The sequence below is a fragment of the Paramisgurnus dabryanus genome, chromosome 22 (assembly GCF_030506205.2).
Source record: "Paramisgurnus dabryanus chromosome 22, PD_genome_1.1, whole genome shotgun sequence".
Taxonomy (NCBI): Eukaryota; Metazoa; Chordata; class Actinopteri; order Cypriniformes; family Cobitidae; genus Paramisgurnus; species Paramisgurnus dabryanus.
This window is the reverse complement of record NC_133358.1, coordinates 10,780,468-10,800,884: the sequence shown is the minus strand read 5'-3', so window position 1 is coordinate 10,800,884 and position 20,417 is coordinate 10,780,468. Positions and strand designations below refer to the sequence as shown.

Below are 20,417 nucleotides of genomic sequence, written 5' to 3'. Positions count from 1 at the left end.
TTTGCACGCGAAAATATGCAATTTATGCAGCGAAAGTGCGGCATATTTTGAAAAATGGCTGATTATGCATTGAATCATGCAATCACATAATCACGTTTTTCTGGAGGGACTGATATATAAATACACACACTGTCTTTTAGGGCTGGATATCGATTCAGATGGTACAGATCGATTCGATTTCGATTCATAAGCTATTGGATCGATTCACTTTCGAGTCTCGTTTTTTTTTTTAATACTCGATTCTCAATTCAACTCAATGAATATAGATTTAATACAAATACTTTATTTATAAAGTAAACATAAGTTTACAAGTGGGTAATTATTAATAAAAAGAAATTAAGAGCCACCAACCTGTATATTACACTTTTTTATTTTAGGTACACTAGGGTACATTAAAGCAGAACCCATTATGTTAAATACAATACAATTTTGATGCAAGATAAAAAAAATGTATGCTGAAAAAAGTCAAAACAGTCGCATTCCTTGATCAGGATCAGGTTATTTCATTTCATTTCATTAAAAAAAATCGATTTGTGGACTTTCTAAAGCATAATCCTTTAAAAAAAATATTTTTTTTTGCCCAGCCCTAATGTCTATATAAATTTTTATACTTATATACTTATATAACTGTCGACTAGCCATCCTATTAGTTGCCTAATCAATTATTGATGGCAACCTAGTTGTATTTTTTATATAGTGGTTAGTTTTGCTTTAATACTGAACACAACAAATGAACAATGACGAGCAATTCCATGCAAATGTCAACCTTAATTTTTTACTTTACTGATATCTTAGATTAAAGGTCAGGGGTTTTCAAACAGTGGGTCGCAAAGTGGGATGAGGTGGGTCATGCAAAATTGCTTTGCAAATGTGGTGAATGACAAAAAAATACTCCAATTAATGACAGCAATGATTTGATGTAATATCATAAATGATTAATATTTCAATTAAACTTACATTTCATTAATAATAAAATTACAAGGAAAATAAAAAACAACTTAATTATAAAAGAGGTTGAATGTGTATTTTTCTCATTTTCCACATATATGTTGGTGGGTCCCGGTATAAATAATACATATTTGAGTGGGTCGCAATATAAAAACCACTGCTTTGGAACCAGATGTCAATAGATGTAACATGGCTGCAGGAGGCACAATGATATTACGCAGTGCCCGAAAATAGTCCCCTGCTATTGAAAGTTACCAAGAGGACTATTTCCGGGGGTTGCGTAATATCACTACGCCTGCTGCAGACATGGTACGACAGCAAAGTCCTTGGCTGCGTCCGAAATCGCATACTGTAATGTAGGTACTGAATGAGATGAAGTTACCGTTAATACAGTAGGTACTGCACAGTATGAATCCTGGTAGTATGAATGAGATTCGGACGTACTACATCCGCCATGTTGCTACATTACGTGACATACGTCGTCATAACGTCATGTCATTCCAGCTAGAATACAGCCTAAAATGACGACGCGTCGTCTTCTTCGTTGGATAACTCCTCTCCCGGGGCATCATGGGATAGTGAAGTGTCCATCATATCCACACTGCAAAATCTAACCGGAAGTAGTAGGTCATCCGGGTACTTTTCGCATACTGTTTTTCGAATACTATGTATTTGGACATACTACTAACCTCGCCTACTGCTTTCCACATACTATATAGTATGGAAGTAGGCGGTTTTGGACGCAGCACTTGATTATTATGCCTTAATGAGACTATAGTTCCTAGCCATATCGGGCCTAGAAAATTGCAACTTTTAATATTCCGTCTATCTTAGTACACCATGTAACTAACAGAAGAGTCAAGTTTTAAATAGGAAAAATATCGAAACTTTTTGGTTATTTTTAGCGCGATGCTAATGGTCTAATCAGATTCAATAGATTGTGCTAAGCTATGCTAAAAGTGGTACCGCCAGACCCGGAGTTCAGCTGAATGGACTCCAAAACGGTAAAAATCAAATGTTTCACTCTAGAGGAGTTGAAAAATAAGCATATTTGTGTCCCTTTAAAGGCATTTTTGTAATTTTTGGTTTTTTTATAGTTAGTATGTGCAAATTTCAGAATGGTTTGGTGCGTAATGAAGAAATTTCCTTTTTATAAATGTGCATACAAACATTTTAATAAACTAAATATTAAATGATCTTTGAAGAGACAGACATCCTTTCTCCATTTGTTGAGTATTATTGCTTCTGGTTAGTGCATTTTAATTCACGGAATTCTATACAAAGTATGTTTCCCAAAAATTTCATAACACATTTCCCTCATCTAAAATATTAAACATGACTATAGACTGATTTTTTTATGTCTAGACTCTTGGAAAATATAAACAGATTAAATGTAGGTTCGATATATTGATAATAAATGCAAAGTTATAAATTTGTGGTTATAAATCCTCCTAGAAATTATATTTCAAATTTTGACTGCAAATATCACATCCATAACACTGGAATCTGATGATTATTAAAGTGCCACTGGGGGGAAATAAGGTTTTTCTTTTTGTTTATGTGTCTATGTGGTGTTTTTAATATGTTTTAAGACAAGCCATGGGCAAATTCATCATTGAAGAATATTGCTAATCATTTTTTCTATAAAATTGCAGACAGTCTCCAACATCACAAACATGTAACCAATCATACCAACACAGTTGAACGTGTGGATCAGTAGTTTGAGATATAGATAATATACCACTATAATGATACTCAAAGATGAGTTTTAACCGATAAAATTCTTTAAGACTTAAAAAAAGACTTTAAAGAAGTTGTACTGTATGTGATTTTAACCTTTATGTTTCCTCCACGCATTATTTCCTTCAAATGCACGTCTGCCATAGTGTTTCTGATTAAAAAGAATACAAAAGCGTTTGTTATACTGTATAGCTTTATATTCACTGTGTTCATCAACTTTACAGCACTGCAGCTACACCCATGAAGAAATACTTTTGTAATCAATTCACCACCTTTAACAACAACACATTTTAAGATAATTACTGCCCAGCTTTATGCCATTTGCTATAAGCAATGTTTTCTTTGTTATTGCATAATCTATTTTGTTGAGGACTCTGATAGTTGCAATAACAGGGTACAGTTATTCAAGCTGATTTATTTGTTGAGTATCTGTCAGTTACCCCATTGAAAGGCTGCACTTATCCGTCTGATCATGGTCTAATGGACATAAATCATGACTCTAAATTAGCCTGATTACCAACACGTTCCTGCACTCATTACGTACGGCTGCATTTTCTTTTCTATTTTATTAAGAGAAACGTATAACTTATTCCCACTTTCATAATTTAATCTATTTCTAGTGAAGTAGTCAGCCTACATTTTATTCTCACTAAATAGGACATTCAATCGCAAACAGAGCTTCATGTTGACTTTTAGACTGACTATTTAATCAGACAACTTAGTAGTTTGACACATTTTAAATGCTAATGCTTAGTAGTTAAGAGCATCAGCATGGTGTCATTTGATAGTTGTAAAAGCACCATTTCTCCAGATTGCTTTGCCATTGGATGCTGATGTACTTAACAATGGATATTCCCAGGCTCATTGGGCTTTTGTGGAGCAGTGTGAGATTTAGATTACATTACTCGGATGTCAACCAAGTTCACGCACTGGGGACGTAACCTCAGACAGCCTTCGTGAGATGTGCGGTGCCTGTTCGAACATGTGACACATAAAGAGAGACCCCGTGAGACATTTGATGGGAATAAGAGGCGAGATCTCACGCCCTCACAAAAAGACAAAAGCTTGCAATTTTTTCTTGTCAAATGCACGTTAGCAGGACTTTTACAATCGTCAGTCGTGTATAAACCCAGGTTTCATAAGACACTGTAGATCAGAAGAGTTCAACTTATTTAAGGGTGGTCTGTCATTGGCACCCTTTCATCTTCTTATTTTGTTTCAGATTCATATGAAGAGCTCAGATGCAAAACCTTTAAGTGTGTTTGACATGTACTTATGAATGGCCTGAGGGCGATATTATGCAGATTGGATGTTAAAGTATTTGATGAATATATTATACGGGCTAAGAGCATTTGGATCTCATTTTTGAGTTTAGCTGCTTTTTTATGCGAGCTCCTCATACAGGTGCTGTCATATAATTAGAATAATATTGTCAAAAAGTAGGATTTATTTCACTAATTTCAGTGCTCCTTTTGCCTGAATTATTACAGTTATGCGCGTGGCATGGAGTGGATCAGCCTGTGGCACTGCTCAGGTGTTATAAGAGTCCAGGTTACTCTGATAGTGGCCTTCAGCTCTTCGGCATTGTTGGGTCTGGCATATCACATCTTCCTCTTCACAATATGGTCAGGCAAGTTCAGGTCAGGCGAGTTTGCTATCCAGTTAAGAACAGGGATACCATGGTCCTTAAACCAGGAACTGGTAGCTTTGGCACTGTGTGCAGGTGCCAAGTCCTGTTGGAAAATCAAATCTGCATCTCCATAAAGTTGGTCAGCAGCAGGAAGCAGGAAGTGCTCGAAAACTTCCTGGTATACGGTTGCGTTGACCTTGGACCTCAGAAAACACAGTGGACCAACACCAGCAGATGACATGGCACCCCAAACCATCATTGACTGTGGAAACTTTACATTGGACCTCAAGCAATGTGGATTGTGTGCCTCTCATCTCTTCTTCCAGACTCTGGGACCCTGATTTCCAAAGGAAATGCAAAATTCACTTTCATCAGAGACATAACTTTGGACCACTCAGCAGCAGTCCAGTGCTTTTTGTCTTTGAGATGCTTCTGACGCTGTCTGTTGTTCAACAGTGGCTTGACACAATGATTACGGCAGCTTTCTTAGTGGTTCTTGAAGAACTGACTCCAGCTGCAGTCCACTCTTTGTGAATCTCCCCCACATTTTTGAATGGTTTTGTTTGACAATCCTCTCGAGGGTGTGGTTATCCCTATTGCTTGTGCACTTTTTTCTACCACATCTTTTCCTTCCCTTCGCCTCTCTATTAATATGCTTGGACACAGAGCTCTGTGAACAGCTAGTTTCTTTTGCAATAACCTTTTGTGTCTTGCCCTCCTTGTGCAAGGTGTCAATGGTCGTCTTTTGGACAACTGTCAAGTCAGCAGTCTTCCTCATGATTGTGTAGCCTACAGAAGTAGACTGAGAGACCATTTAAAGGCCTTTGCAGGTGTTTTGAGTGGCACCAGGAGTCTTCAATATTTAACCTATTCTAATTTTCTGTGATACTGAATTTGGGATTTTCCTTAGTTGTCAGTTATAATCATCAACATTAAAAGAAATAAACATTTGAAATATATCAGTCTGTGTGTAATGAATTAATATAATATACACGTTTCACTTTTTGAATGGACTCAAGCCATATCGAAAAGCCAGAAGAACATACATGTATTGTATTATTGATGGTTTCCTTTACCAGACCTTTACCAAACAATTTCAACCAGCAAGATACACAGATGGGACTATATTTTAATTTTATATTAAGACTATATCTACCTTGCCTTTATATTCAAATTAGCACATGGATATCTTTCTGTACACAGTCAGAATTATTTTTTAAACTGTATCTTTTCTATCATTTGGGTGGTTTATTTTTGGTACCATATTTAAGGGTACAACATTATACCCAAAGGACCTATTGTGTACCTTTAAGGACCAATTTTGTACTATTTAATTGTTAGGGGTACAAAACATTTAACAGTACTTTAAAAAAGTACACAAAAGGCACTTAAGGTAGGTACAGTAATGTACCCAAAAAGGTCTAACATCTCTTTCTCTCTCTCTCTCTCAGACTGTAGGTTCTGCTCAGGTGTTGGCTGAACTCAGGACACAGGGGAGAACAGCGCTGTATTTATCTCACACTAACAGTTCTTCTTTCTCTCAGCCCAGTGCAAATATTTGCCTTGGCCAAGCAATATTTTATGAGGCTGAAGGAAAGGAGTGACTCATTTTTTCGGCGCTCGTCACTCTTTCTTTCTCTCTCTCTGGCGAGCAGCACAAAACCGAGGCATTGTCTCGCAGTAAGACTTATGCACTTGCAAGTACACACGCATGCTGTCAGGGGTTATGTTTAGTTGCAGGTTTGAAAGGCAGTGTGTGTTGCACTGCAGAGCCATTGCGGTATGGCAGTGTTTATGATGCTGCTCAAGTTTAGACCTTTGTTTTGACACAGTACCGCAGACGGTTGTCAATGACACAGACAGGCTATGCTGCTTTAGTCAAAGAACAAATAAATAGTGCAATGCAAACACATGCAGAAGTGTGTATAAATATACATGTGGTGCTTTAAAGGCTCCTCTAAACATAACATGGTGGTACTACTATTGTAGTTTTACATTTTTAGAAGGGATAGCACTTTGTGTAGTATTTTGGATAGGGGTCAGTATGTAATTATAAAACTGATAGTTCTGGGTAATGCATAATATATACAGTATGTGTGGACTGTGTGTCATTATTTTGTGTATATATATATATATATATATATATATATATATATATATATATATATATATATATATATATATATATATATATATATATATATATATATATATATATATATATATATATATATATATACATACATACATACATACATACATACATACATACATATAGATAAATAACTTTTATATATACACACACACAAATATATTATAAAACGTTTATTTTGTATGCAATTATTCGAGATTAATCTTTTGACAGCCTTAGTTCTGGTTCATGATTATTATTGGTTGAGCTGTATTTGAGGGTATAAGCGGTGTTATAAGCCTTGAAAATGGCAATCACGGATTACCTGTTTTGCAAAGTACAACTATTGCGTTGCCGACTGGGATTAATTATATGTTGTGTTGGTGTATGTTTGTTTTATAAAACCTTTTCTGATAAAGGTTTAAAAAAACTTGTCCGGTAAATGAAATAACTGTTTAATGAAAGCAATAAGCTCTATAAAGCTGGAGTTTAAAGTGAATTTACTCCATTCCCCATTGTGTCTAACAGCATCTCTAAGCTGATCCAAATTCACTTGAAACCACAGCTTCACAGAGTAGGGATGGGCACGAGTACTCGATTGCTCGAGTACTCGAACGTGGCATCGATGATCGATCACGAAAACGATGATCATGCGGGTTTATTTATTTATTTATTGTGGATATGGCGGCATTTGGGTGTCTGGTTAGCGTTACGAGCGCATGTGGTAGTAAAGACTGGGTCTGGAGATGCGTGTTTGACGTCGTGTCGAGCTACGCAGACCGACGTATGACATCAGTAGCATTACCATGCGTGATTCAAAAACAAACAGATAATTCCGCGCGACCGCGCATCAGCAACCCGCCGGTCCGTGGTCACACCTCACATCACTGAGGCACTCTGGTTTAAAAGGATGCCGTGATTTTCGGAAATACAGTCAGTCAGTTGCAAAATGTACAGCGCCGTCAAAAGTTCAATGGGTTATCATCTCATATTTAAACATCAAATGTCAAGAGATACCAGAGAGCAAAACGAGTATTTACATTACATCTTGACTGAGGTAAGAGGACGACACGACACAGCTAAATGCTAAAATGATAGCAAAACACTTAAAGCTGCTTAATGTTATGAAGCTTGTGCTTTGACTGGACATGTTTAAAAGTGCGCTGTTTATGATGCACATCCACAAAGGGAGTTAAACTTTCTTTTTTTAGATAACTTAGTTGAAAACTTAGTTGAAGTCTTGCATTTATGCAGATAGATGGACGTTGTACATTTATGTTGTATAAAGGCTTAATATTATGTAGAGTGCGTCAAATAGAAAGCGCTTCGGTTTGTGTTTGTTAACCCTTTAGTTTCATTCCATCACGCAGCTTTTCCTGTTAGAGGTTTCTGTTAAAAACATTAAATTCATTAAAACTCTAGTATGTGTTCATTGTTCTGTCATAGTTTCTTCGAAATTAAGTTTTATTTGAGTGTTTTTAATAAAAATATTTCCATTTTCACCATGACGTGTAGCCCCGCCCCTTTGATTGCCCCGCCCCCAGTTAATCGAGTACTCGTTCTTCAGACCTATGGATTAATCGAAATGAAAAAATGACATAAATGCACATCCCTATCACAGAGCTTATTGCTTCATAAACAATTGTATTTAAAATGCACGACAATTAAACATAAATCTTCTATTAGTCGATCAAAAGCAATACAGTAATTATTTAACTTTTAAACACGTACTATCACCAAAGTCCCTTTATGGAGTTGTGTCACTACGCGGCCATATTTGCAATGCCTCCGGGCAGTTATTCCAGTCATTCAAGACTTAAGTCATATCTAGTTTAACGGTGAAGACAGTGATCGCTAAAATCACATGATAAATTCAAAATTAAACAACATAATTCTCACCAACAATTACACCTCACATCAACTGTACCATAACTTTTGGTTGCTATAGATACGTTGCACAGTGACTCAAGTGAATCAAGTGATTTCTTACAAAATCGCAACGATTACCCACAGAAGACCTTTATTAACCATTGGAGCCCTGTGGATTAATTCTGTGAAGGATGATTGCACTTTTTGGGGTTTAAAATCAGAAGTTGTTCCCTGATCCTTGTTTTCTTCTATTATAAGCTTGGCAGAGCAATGACATTTACTAAAATAACTCCAAATGTGTTAGTCTGAAATATGTGACCAGTCACGGAAAAGTAGGGACACAAGTCGGATCTGGGGCATTTTGAGTTATTCACAGATTCTGAAAGTGCAGAATGATGTGTAACACATGGCAATCTGATAAGATTTGGAGAAGTTGTGGCCATTTGAATATAACACATTCAAAAAACACAAAGCGGAGAAAATAGACACCTTTCTCCTGCTGGGAGTGACAATAGGGCTCATTTACATCTCATTTAGCTAGGCCATACCCCTGTAAAGCCGTTTTGAGATACAGATGCTCTAGCATCATATGTAGTATTTTGTGACAGTCAAGTCACAAGACAAGTCCGGATGACAACATGCAAAAATAAACAAGACTTTTTACCTTTGTGTTGATCACAAGTCGAATCCAGTCTGTTTCATATGTGTGAATCATCCAATGACCATTTTTGGCTACAAAAGCGTATAATCCGTCAAATATAGATATATAGTCCATTGTTTACATCAGATTTCACATGAACGTCTGGTAATACAATGTAATATACAATCTGAGGACTATTTACATTGTAACATGTAAGGGTATATCAGATTACACTCCGGTATTTATGTCCCGTCAAACACATGAACCCGCCTTCAAAGTTTGTATTTAAAATAGGGAGGTAGTATAATAGATCATCCAAACAGCGCCATCGAAAACGTGACGTCCTTTAGGGATGTAAGCAATCGCTCGCTCGTTCCTCTATCAGCCAATGACTTCATGGAAAATATTGATAGACAAAACATGTAGCCATTTATATAAAGAATTCAACGATCTCTGTGTGACTTTTTTGTGTGTGTTTGACTTCATGCTGCATTGCAAGAACTGACAGATAGATGACATCAAAGTACCACGAGAGCAAAAAAAAACTTTCTTTCTCATTATCTCGAAAGTTGTGGGGCCGACTTGTGTCATTCGTTTCCGTGTTGGGTCACATATAATGTATCTCGAAGGGCTTGAGGTTGAGTAAAGGGCGATTTTTATTCGTGCGTAGGTCCTACGCCGTAGCTACGCGCACCTCACAAATTTTTTTACAGCGCATCAGATCTACACTGACCGCAAGCGCTGTGATTGGTCCACCAGAACCCCTCCCGTCAGGTAAAAAAAACTGCGTCATAGGTATTTCCGTTTGTGACGGTGAAAACAAAGATGAGCCAAGTTGATGAGTGATTTAACTCAAACTGCATCAAAAGTCGCAGTTTATTTACTTCCATCATTGCTGGTCTTCTCAAATTATACACAACAAGTTGCTATTTCTTCTTCGTTTGTGGGTTAACTTGCTTAGCTTCTTCTTCTGTGACGACTTCTGCTGCTACTGTGGTTACACGCGTGATTACTGCCTACCAGCGGTCTGCGGGTGTGTTTGCACGTCGACACGGACGGCGACGCAAAAGTATAAATGAAAACCGACGCGGAACCTATGCCGTGGCGGCTACGCCATAGGACCTACGCACAACTATAAATCGCCCTTAAATAATGGGGTAACTTTGATATTTGGCTGGAGTATCACTTTAAGCTAAAATTGCGCTAAAAACACATATTTGACTTTTTGAGGTTGAACAACATTTTTGTTGTTTCAGTTATTGCTCATGTGCTAGGTTGGCAAGCGCCTTGTCGGTACACAATCCATGCCACCGGCATGATCTGTTCTGCACATGCGTGTAATTACATAGAAGAAAAGTCACGTTAGCTCATGCGACTCTCTACAGAGCCCCTCCCACAGAGAATTGTCAATCCTTATTGATTGATGAGTGGTTCTTTCAACTGGAAGGCGGGACTTCAGTCACCAGAGCACGACCATATTGAGCATTGCATTGTCCCTTAATTATAGTCAAAGGTGTGCCACATCTTATAATTTATGCAATATCATTGCTTTTACTCATGCATGTTTTAGGTAAATACTACTTCCAACTGGGTGCAACAGTACCCATCCTTTACCTTAATTATTTACAATACTTTTCACCCCTCCTAATAACAGTATTTTAAAGCCATAAATGCCAGCCTGGCATAATTTTGTGATCTTAATACAGGTCTGTTTTGGTTTGAGATGAAATACGGAAACCTGTCTCTAGACGAAAAGGCCAACATCACACCTGAACTATAACACCAACAATGTGTGAGAATTACTTTCCACAGCAGATAATGGTCTGTATTAATTAAAGCTGGTAAGCGTGCTCAGAGGTTAATGAAGTCCCTCTTATGTTCCTGTATCTGGTCACATCTGCTGCTCAGTGTGTGCCGGGGTGTCAAAGGTCATCAGCCCATCCTCGAGAGCTCAGCATGAATGCAGCTAGGTGAACTATTTTTACTCCCATGCGAAAGACTTTTGTTAAAAGTTTCAATCTCGCCACAAAGTCAAAAACCGGAGAACGTTGTCATACAGTAGTTTGATGGGTTTATAGCTTCTCGGGCACATGCTGCGCACTGTAATGAAGTGCTGAGAAGCTGGGTTCACTAAAGCGCCCGTTCAGACAGCCAGCGACTAGCAGTAGCAAAGCAACATGATCTCATTCATTTCAATGGATGCTTGGCGACATTCAGCAACAATGACCGTTGGAGACAGAAAGTGGGTGTGTCCAGCAACGTGACAAAGTTGAGAAAAGTTACATTTTATGCAATTGATGAGCTACTTTCGGGAGTGACTACCAATGAGAGAGAAGCAGTGGACGAGTCTCTCTTCAGTCAGTTGTTGCAGTGAACGGTACTCATCGTTTATAACAAATAGAATTAGAAACGCCTCCTAACGACCTCATTGAAAGAGACAGGCGACACACAGCGAGAAAGTAACTGGTGGTCTATACGGGGAGTCTTCCTAGCACACTGAATAGAAGAAAGAAAGCAATACTGCTTAGGTACATAGCTGAGATGACGTCAATGCTACAGTATCCTGAGTGCAAAGACATATACACACGACGATTCTTTCCATGAGCATTATGGGAAAAAACATGTATCTATGTGATAAGTCACAAAATGCAGGGAAAACAAACACCGCCACAGTAATATTCCCCTCAATACAAACATATGTATACTGTAAACACATAATATGCTCATCTTGCATGTCCTGCTCACAGCTTAATCTGATTGGCTTTTTAAAAAAACGATATTGACGTGCCATGATGCGTAACATAAGTTGAACTATTTTTAATTTGACTCTGCAAAGTCACGCGAGTCGTGATGCAATGGAAAAATATGTCTGTCTGACGCATATGTACATAGATAAACAATTAAAAAATAGCTCAGATGGAGCATAAGAATGATGTGTGTTTGTATCCCTGCTGGGGTAGTGAAGAGAGGGTGTGAAAGTGAGGTACATAGTTTACAGACAGATGATTTCAACAAAATAACACTTTAATCTCTGCAGGATGAGTCATTTATTTTATAAACTTTTTAAATTGTTTCATTCAACTCAGGGCAATCGACAACCACACTTAGGGGCCGATCACACCAAATGTGTTTATGGCAGTTTTGAAAAATTTTAAGCGTTACGCGCTATTTACGCGCACCGAACGCCTTGTGTATTTTGCTGCCTGCCGCACCACGTGTTTTTGAAGAAGTGCTCAGAGCGGAAACGCACTCAACGTCATTCGCATTTTTCCATTGTCCAATCGAATAAGGGGAAAGGCTAGCTTTCCTTGTGGTGACGGACAGTTAATAGGAACAACCTGCAGTTGGAGACTGCAGTCACTCACTCACTCTCTCGTGTGTGTTCGTGAACCACTTACCCTTGATCAAGGTCCGAGCAAGTGTCCTCTTTTTTAAGTTTCTGCTAATATGACAATTAACAGGACAAGAATGCTCACACTTCAATATTTGATTGACAGGACAGCTGCCTCAGTGGTTGCCTAGCAATATAAAAAGCCACGCTGCAGTGCTCTTTTTTTAAAGTGACCAAAAAAAGGCAGTGCCTTGCGTTTCCAAGCATTTAAACCATACAGAATATATATATAATAAAGGCTAGATGTCTTACGGCGAAGTCTCTAACGTCATCACTGGCGGCCATTTTGTCTCAGTCAGCTCGCTCACTCAAGCTTGTGTTTTAATGATGCATGCACTTTTAAATAACCATAACTTGCTCAATTGTCTATCGATTTTCAAATGGTTTGGTTTCTTACAAATAAGGGTGTCACAATTTCGATTTTAAATCGAAATCGATCGAAATTAAGTCACAACTTCGAAATTCAAATTAAAAAATGGGATCGTCGATGGTGCAACGCCCCCATGTCACGTCTGGTCGGCTTGCCAAGCGGGGGAAAATAAACTAGCCTGGCTCCGCCCTCCTACGTGCTTCCATTTAATTTTCATTTAGCTTCAGCAGTAGGTCTGGGATAGCTCTGTAGAGTTTCGTTTTCTCCGCAGGACCAATCAGTGAACAGATGGGGGTGGCTAAGAACGATGACGTTGAGGTCGTGCGTCAGTTTGAGTTGTAGTTCAGTAATGGCAGCAGAGAAAGACGTGAGAAAAGCTATTCGGTCCGTTGTTGCAAAACTGCCGAATATACACAAGTTAAAGCCGGAGCAAGAACCAGGTTTGCTAAGTTTGGTTTGTCTGATTATTCTGACTTGTTGTTTCCGGACGGTTTCGGTGCATGATATACGTCACAACCACACGTTAGCGATTGGCTTTGGCAGATCCTGAGTGACTCTGCGCAGATCCAATAGTTTTAAACTTTAACAGAGGACCCTCCTTAACAGAAGTAACGCTTTGCAATGGAGCGTGGCCAGACTCTCTGTACAAATGAAATGAATGTACGAGAGTCTGGTTGGACCAGGCAAAAAATAATCCTCTCAGAGGTGCCTTTAAAAACATCGATCCAGCGGAACCCGATTTATATTTTAAACATGAGGGATGTATTGCTACAACTCCTTGAAATGCATATAATAAACAGGATTGCTACCTAGTGATCTGACTTTGGACATAGCGCAGCTCTCTGCACGTGCGCGAGAGAGCCGCCAAGATGCTGTGGGTTATATTTTAAGCAAAAGGGATAGTTTGCCTCAGCTCGCATGGAATGCAGAAAACTAAACAAATAGGTAAGGATTACTACTTTAGTTTATGTTTATACTTCGGATAGATGTGAGAGCGCGTGCACGTGAGACAGAGAGAAGCGCAGCTGCTTATGACGCGGTGGTTTAATTTCAGATGCTAGGAGTCCAAGACGCCTGCATTAAGTCCGTGTGCGTGCAAGAAGGAATCCTCTCTCTACAAGCTCTCTCGCGTAAAGTGAAGCCCACAAACCTCCATGCGAGGTAAAGCACGCAATGTGCTTGTTAATGTGAAACTATAATAATAATAATAATAATAATAATAATAATAATAATAAATAATAATGGCCTATCATTTTTTGTCTTTAAAAAAAAATGTAACAATCGAGAACCGAATCGATTCGTGACCTTAGAATCGAAAATGTCATCGAATCAAGGATTTGGAAAATCGTGACCCCTACTTACAATTGTTATTAATGTGGCTAAAATTCTGGATGCTTGAACATGTTTAATGAAAATTTTCATAAGTATACAGTGTCATAGGTAGATATCTGACGTTTATAACAAACCAAACCGTTTGAAAATCGGTAGAAAATTGAGCAAGTTATGATTATTTAAAAGTACATGCACCATTAAAACACAATGTTATGAGTGAGCGAGCTGACTGAGACAAGATGGCCGCCAGTTGCGGTTGTCGAGCTATCATTATTTAATTGCATGAAATAAAAAAGCTTGGTCAAACTCAAAATTAAATTAAATTAAATTATTTAATTTAACAAAACAATCCATCAATAAATAAAATTAACTTCTAACAGCATCTGCATTGTCTCTGAGAGCGTTTACATACCTGTAGATCGATTGCTTTTTTTTTCGAAACAGGGGATTAAACCGGTACAATGTTGCAAATTTTCTTGGCTTGGTTCGTTTTCACAAGGCAATATTTCCGAACTTTATTTATACAAGTCACGTCCAAGTAAACTTTCTTTTCATTGGTCAGAGTGCACTGTTTTTTTTTTTTTTTTGCTGTTATATTACTTCATTTTTTTGAGCAGGAATCAAAGCTTCATCAGGACAACATTTCAACCATTTAAATTTTTAATTTGAAAAAGCGTGCAGTGGTTTTCAATGGCACAGACATGATCACAAGATTTTATCATCTGATAGCTATCAGGTATGTTCATGGTTAATAAAGCAATAAGACACCAGAACAAAAAAGCAGATTGAAGAGCAATTGTCGCTTTCACATAAGCCTAAATAAACCGAATTAAGCAAGAGAATGCATCAGGTTCCGAAACAAACAATCAGGTGTGAAACACCCTGAATCAAACATCAATAATAATCCAAATTCCGGTGGCAAATTTCATATAAACCGTCTCTGGATGATAATAGATCAATATATTGATAAATTGGGCAAATCTAACAATCTAATATCTAACAATTGTGCCAGCTTGACTGACTAAAAAGTAGTCACGCTTTATTTATATCCAAGATTAAAATTTACATACATTTACAGAAACATTTTCATTTTTTTTAATGCTCCAATTTTGGGATCCTGCATTAAAAATGTTTAATTTCGGAAATACTCCTATCATTCAGGGAACACATAGTGTTAAAAAATGTATAGATTGAATGCAGTGTAAGTCACTTTGGATAAAAACATCTGCCAACAGCATATCCAATCTGAAAGTACATAAAAAATATTTAATAAGCTCAATTTGTCCTGTTTATACCGTACAGTATATCAACCGTTTCAGCAATCAACACGCTTCTCTCTAAATATCAGCGTTAGCCAATAAAAACATTTTTTATTGACTATTAATATTAACGATGTTAAGGCACACCCAGAGCCTTTCCATCAGTATCCCGTTTTTTGGATATTCTGTTATTCCTCAATGACAGCTCATCAAACTTAGTTGCAGTACTTTTTAGAAACCTCCCAGCTGTACTGTAGGTAAAACATACTCCTTAGCTTTTCTACCATGGTATAAATAAGAGATTTTACAAGATTGTCTGGTTGTCCACCACGTAAACCTGTGCAGCATTTAAGCGAACCAGACTGCAAGCCATCCGTTTCCATATTCCTAATAATGTTCATAAGAACAAATCCCTATAATCAAACATAATGCCACTAGTAGGAAAGTTTAAACTGGTGACCCCATTGCTCATCTAACCCAACTATTTTTCAAACACCAAAAATCCAAATGTCACTTTGAGCTTTAAGGTTTTAGGAACATGATACAGGGATCTGTCAAGGATCAAGTTGTAGCTGAGGATTCAGAGTTCAATAATTCACGAGTCTCAGGCAGTAAGGTGGAACTGTCTCTACAGTTTATCATGTTCACTTTACCATACATCAACCAATGGATTAGCAGCAACAAGATGCATAAGCCAACAGGGTTCAATTTTATGAGATATCTGTCCAAGTAACTAACTGATGGAAAAATCCCCAGAAGGAAACAAATAATACCCTGTCTCACAAGTCGCTGGTACTTTAAAGCTGACATAACACAAGACGTTTTTGCCAATCTAATGTTAATCTTGCTTATATATAGAGTAGTATTTCATCATTCATATGTCCAAGGAGTCTTTCGTTTAGTCAGATTTATAAAAGAAAGAACAGCCTTTCCGATTTTTGGCGTAAAAGGTCGAACACTTGAAGGCGTGCGGTAGGCGGAGCTGAAGAGTTACGAGTACGTGCAGCTTCGGATAATACTTTTGGATTTACAGCCGACATAGATGGAAATCAAACTTAAAAAAATTTTTTTTTTAAATAACCAGACTTATATTATAAATATGATCCAGAATCGGATACTTAGTCAGTAATGGACAAACAGGAACAATATAGCAGCAACGATTACAGCAGGACGTCTCTATCAGGTATTTGATCCTTGCTTGTTTATCCACTATTTTAATAAAAAAGCAACATAATCCAGTTTTAATCTGCATTTGCCGGTTTTATAAGGTGTAAATGTTGTAAACATTATATAAACAAACTACAGAAGAGTCATGTTTTAAATAGGAAAAATATCCAAACTCTTTTGTTATTTATAGCGCGATGCTAATGGTCTAATCAGATTCAATGGATTAGGCTAAGCTATGCTAAAAGTGCTAGCGCCAGACCCGGAGATCAACTGAATGGATTCCAAAACGGTAAGAATAAAATGTTTAACTCTAGGGGAGCTGGAAAATGAGCATATTTTTTTTTTTTTAAACTGGAATGTCCCTTTAAAGTAGAAGAGGGCAGTTAATCACCTTTTAACAATGAACTGTACATCAGTGCCAAAAAGAGTAAAAGAAGGAAGGAAGAAACCATCAAGGTAAAAGAGAGAGAGTGTGTGTGCATCAGAGTTTATAATGGATGATGTGAATTAGCCTTTTCCTGTGGCTGCACGCTAAGTGAGCCATAATTCATGCCAGCCTTGCTTTCAGAAGACGGACGCTACCACAGCGGTGAAGCACCACTCCAAACACGATCACAGACTCTGCCAAACACACTCACACATGACCTGGCACACACACACACGCGGGCTCAGCTGCAGATAGAGGCGTCAGTCGGTATCACCTACTTTGGGACTAGTGTGGATGGAAAATAATCTGTAATTAGCTGAGAAAGACAGGGTTAGACAGAGAGTGAGCAAATGCAATACAGCAAAAACTGTAAACTGTGAATAAAGTCTACTGTTCAGCTTTTAGCATGAAGCCTGTTTTAGACAAGAATGGGACAACATTCCTATTCCTAAACATTGGTCCTCCTCCAGCTGTTCCTTATATATTCCTCTTATTGCTACCTGTCCCAACATTTTTTGGAATGTGTAGCTCTCATGAAATCCAAACTGAGCCAATATTTGGCATGACATTTCAAAATTTCTAATTTTCATCATTTGATATGTTATTTATATTCTATTGTGAATAAAATATAAGTTTATGAGCCTAGTTAATTATTCCATTCCTTTTTTACTCACAATTTCTACAGTGTCCCAACGTTTTCTGATTTGGGGTTGTATATAATCGGGCTTTATGTTCAATAACTCTTACTATGTCCTTCATATATTCAAAGTTCAGACAGTAGTACAGAGAGATGGCGGTGCTGCTTTGTGTCTAATTGTGATGTATTGTCCTCATTACCAATATGCAACATTTAACGTGCCACTGTGCAACATAACATAGGGGTCTTTTATTAATTGGATTAATGCGTTATGATAACCTCTCCCACAAAAAAAAAACAGAAGCAAAAAATAAAAAAATCGAATTTAGATGCAGAAATGTTCCCAAAACCTGATCCATTAACACTAAAAGGAAATAAGTAGTGTTAAAGTTAATCTTGTAAATTCGTCCTGCACCATTTGTGCTACAGATATGAACGATACATCAAACTGTGCGCCTGGCTGAGGACAAATTGTTATTAGAGGTGTGCAATTACTTTTCTCAGCTTTAGGTTTTTATGGTTATTACTTCAAGGATTGTAAAATTTACATGCTATATTCCTACATACAGCAGGAACCCAAGCCGTATCCTGATATTACACTCACAAGGTACAAGAAGGTACAAAAGCTGTCACCGGGGCAGTACATTTTCAAAAAGTACATGTGCACATTGGTACCTCAAAGGTACACTCTGTACTGAAATAGTACATGTTAGGACCTTTTTTAAAAGGTTTGTCCCGGTGATACCTTTTGTACCTTTACAAGATTGTAAAGATGATCATGGTGACCTAAGGATGGGCTGTTTTGACTCTTTTGATCATTTGGTCTTAAAAAAAACACTTAACACTGTTCCTGTTGCTCAATTGCTAGACCACAGTGCAAGCAGCACGAATGTTAAAAGGTTTCATTCGAGAACAGACATACTGCTAAAAAATGTATACCTTGTAAGGCACTGTAAGTTGTGTAGAATAAAGCATCTGTCAAATGCATACATGTAAATGCAGAATCATATAGCATCCACATACACTGTAAAAAAATCTGTAGAAATTACAATGGTATTGCAGCTGGGTTGCCGTTAATTTACCGTAGATTTACGTTTATGTTATTTACTAGCAAGAGTTTGTTCAAAGTAGTGCTGCCGCGAATAGTCGACATAGTCGACGTAATCGAACATGAAAATTTGTCGACGGCAATTTTTTTAGTCGAGGAGTCGCATATTTATTTTTCTCCCGTCTCAAATGGCTCACTGTAATTCACTGTCTCTCGTCTCGAACGGCTCACTGTAATTCACCTCCATGCCAGTCTGTGCGCCCTGCTGGTTAATCTGCTATCCTCTTCTCTCTCTCACCCCCCGCCTTCACTGTTTTGATTTGAAAAATGGCGAACGCAGAGTCTACAGATTCAGGTGCGAGACCGAAAGCTTCAAAAGTATGGACATATTTTAAATCAAGCCCGAGTTGTGACAAAAGAGTGGTTTGTACACTGTGCCATACATCGCTGGCTTACCACGGGAGCACGAGCATCTTAACAATGCACGAGCATCTTAAAAGAAAACACACGGGAGTTACTGACGATGCACCCAAAGAGAAGAATAATGCCTAGCGTACACCAAAGGATTTTCACAGTCCCAGACTAAAGACCGGCAGTCTTTAGGAATCTAACTGGAGTCTCGGCGCGCTCCCGTAGTCTCGATCGTTAACTGTGAGGTGATAATCTGCAGTTGGCGACCCGATTTATGCCAGTCTTTCTTTAGTCTTTCATATCAAACATGTTTGATATTATCGCAAGTCCCAGCGTAGTCTCATGACGTAAAACAATCAACAACCAATAAACTCATTCTCCGGAAACAGGAAGCCATCAGTCACAACAAAGAAACATGTTGACGGACGTGGAAACACAACGAGCGCGAAGTAGGCGAAAATGGACCGTGGATAAAGAGGAGCGCATTGATGAGCGGTGGGCAGAGCAGCCGTGTCTTTTTGATGTAAACTGCCATTCATACCACGACAGAGTGGAAAAAGAAAAAAAGTGGAGCGATATTGCCTGTATGTGTTAACATGCTAACTCTACCACTCTATTGAATGGCATAACGTGCTAATGTTTTCTGGTATGTGCTTACATTCTTCACACCGCATGCGTGAGCAACGCGTAAGCGCCGCGTGTTTTTTTCGGCGCCCATGTTAACAAGTTAAAGCACAAGCACGTACACCGCACGCGTGCAGTCATACATGTGACGCCATAAATGTCATAAATGTGTGTTTCAAACAGTCATGACTTTGAGCAATGTAAAAGAAAGCAATGAAATATCTAAAAACATCAGAAGACTGCGCTGTCATTCACTCTCTGCCCAGCAAATGAGTCCTCATATAGCTGAATACTGTTCAGAGAAACAGATAACGTACATCTATAAATCTAAATGCTTCAACTGTTGACGGGAAACACGATCGACTGCTTCATGCTGTCAATCACTGAGTGATTTTTTTTATTTTATCTTAAAACGTAAGAGAAACAGATTTAATAATGTGCCAAGGGCTTTTTATGTCTATAATTGTGTATTGTGTCTATATCTGTCATTACACGAACCAGAACAGCACGGTCGGAAACAATGTGGGTTAAACAAATCACAGCTATATAAATTACACTGACCGTCAAAAACCGTCTTGAAGAGGTTTTGCTCATTAATGCATATAAAATAAAGTAATGTGAACTTGAGATTTTTATACTGTTATTACAGTTTTTCTCAGTCGCTTTGGTACATTTCTCCAATCATACTCACAATTTGCAAAACAGTAAGTGCATTTCTCAGAACAATTCGGACAAGTAGCAAAACACCATGGATAACCTGCAAAAGCCAGTCTCTTACTCAAAATTCATCTCT

The 20,417-nt window shown here is 38.0% G+C and overlaps 1 protein-coding gene across 2 annotated transcripts in view; it reads right to left on the bottom strand.

The window, feature by feature from the left end:
• The window catches only part of fars2 (phenylalanyl-tRNA synthetase 2, mitochondrial), a 183,895-nt gene that overhangs the window by 127,862 nt on the left and 35,616 nt on the right, over positions 1–20,417 (bottom strand). The window lies entirely within an intron of this gene.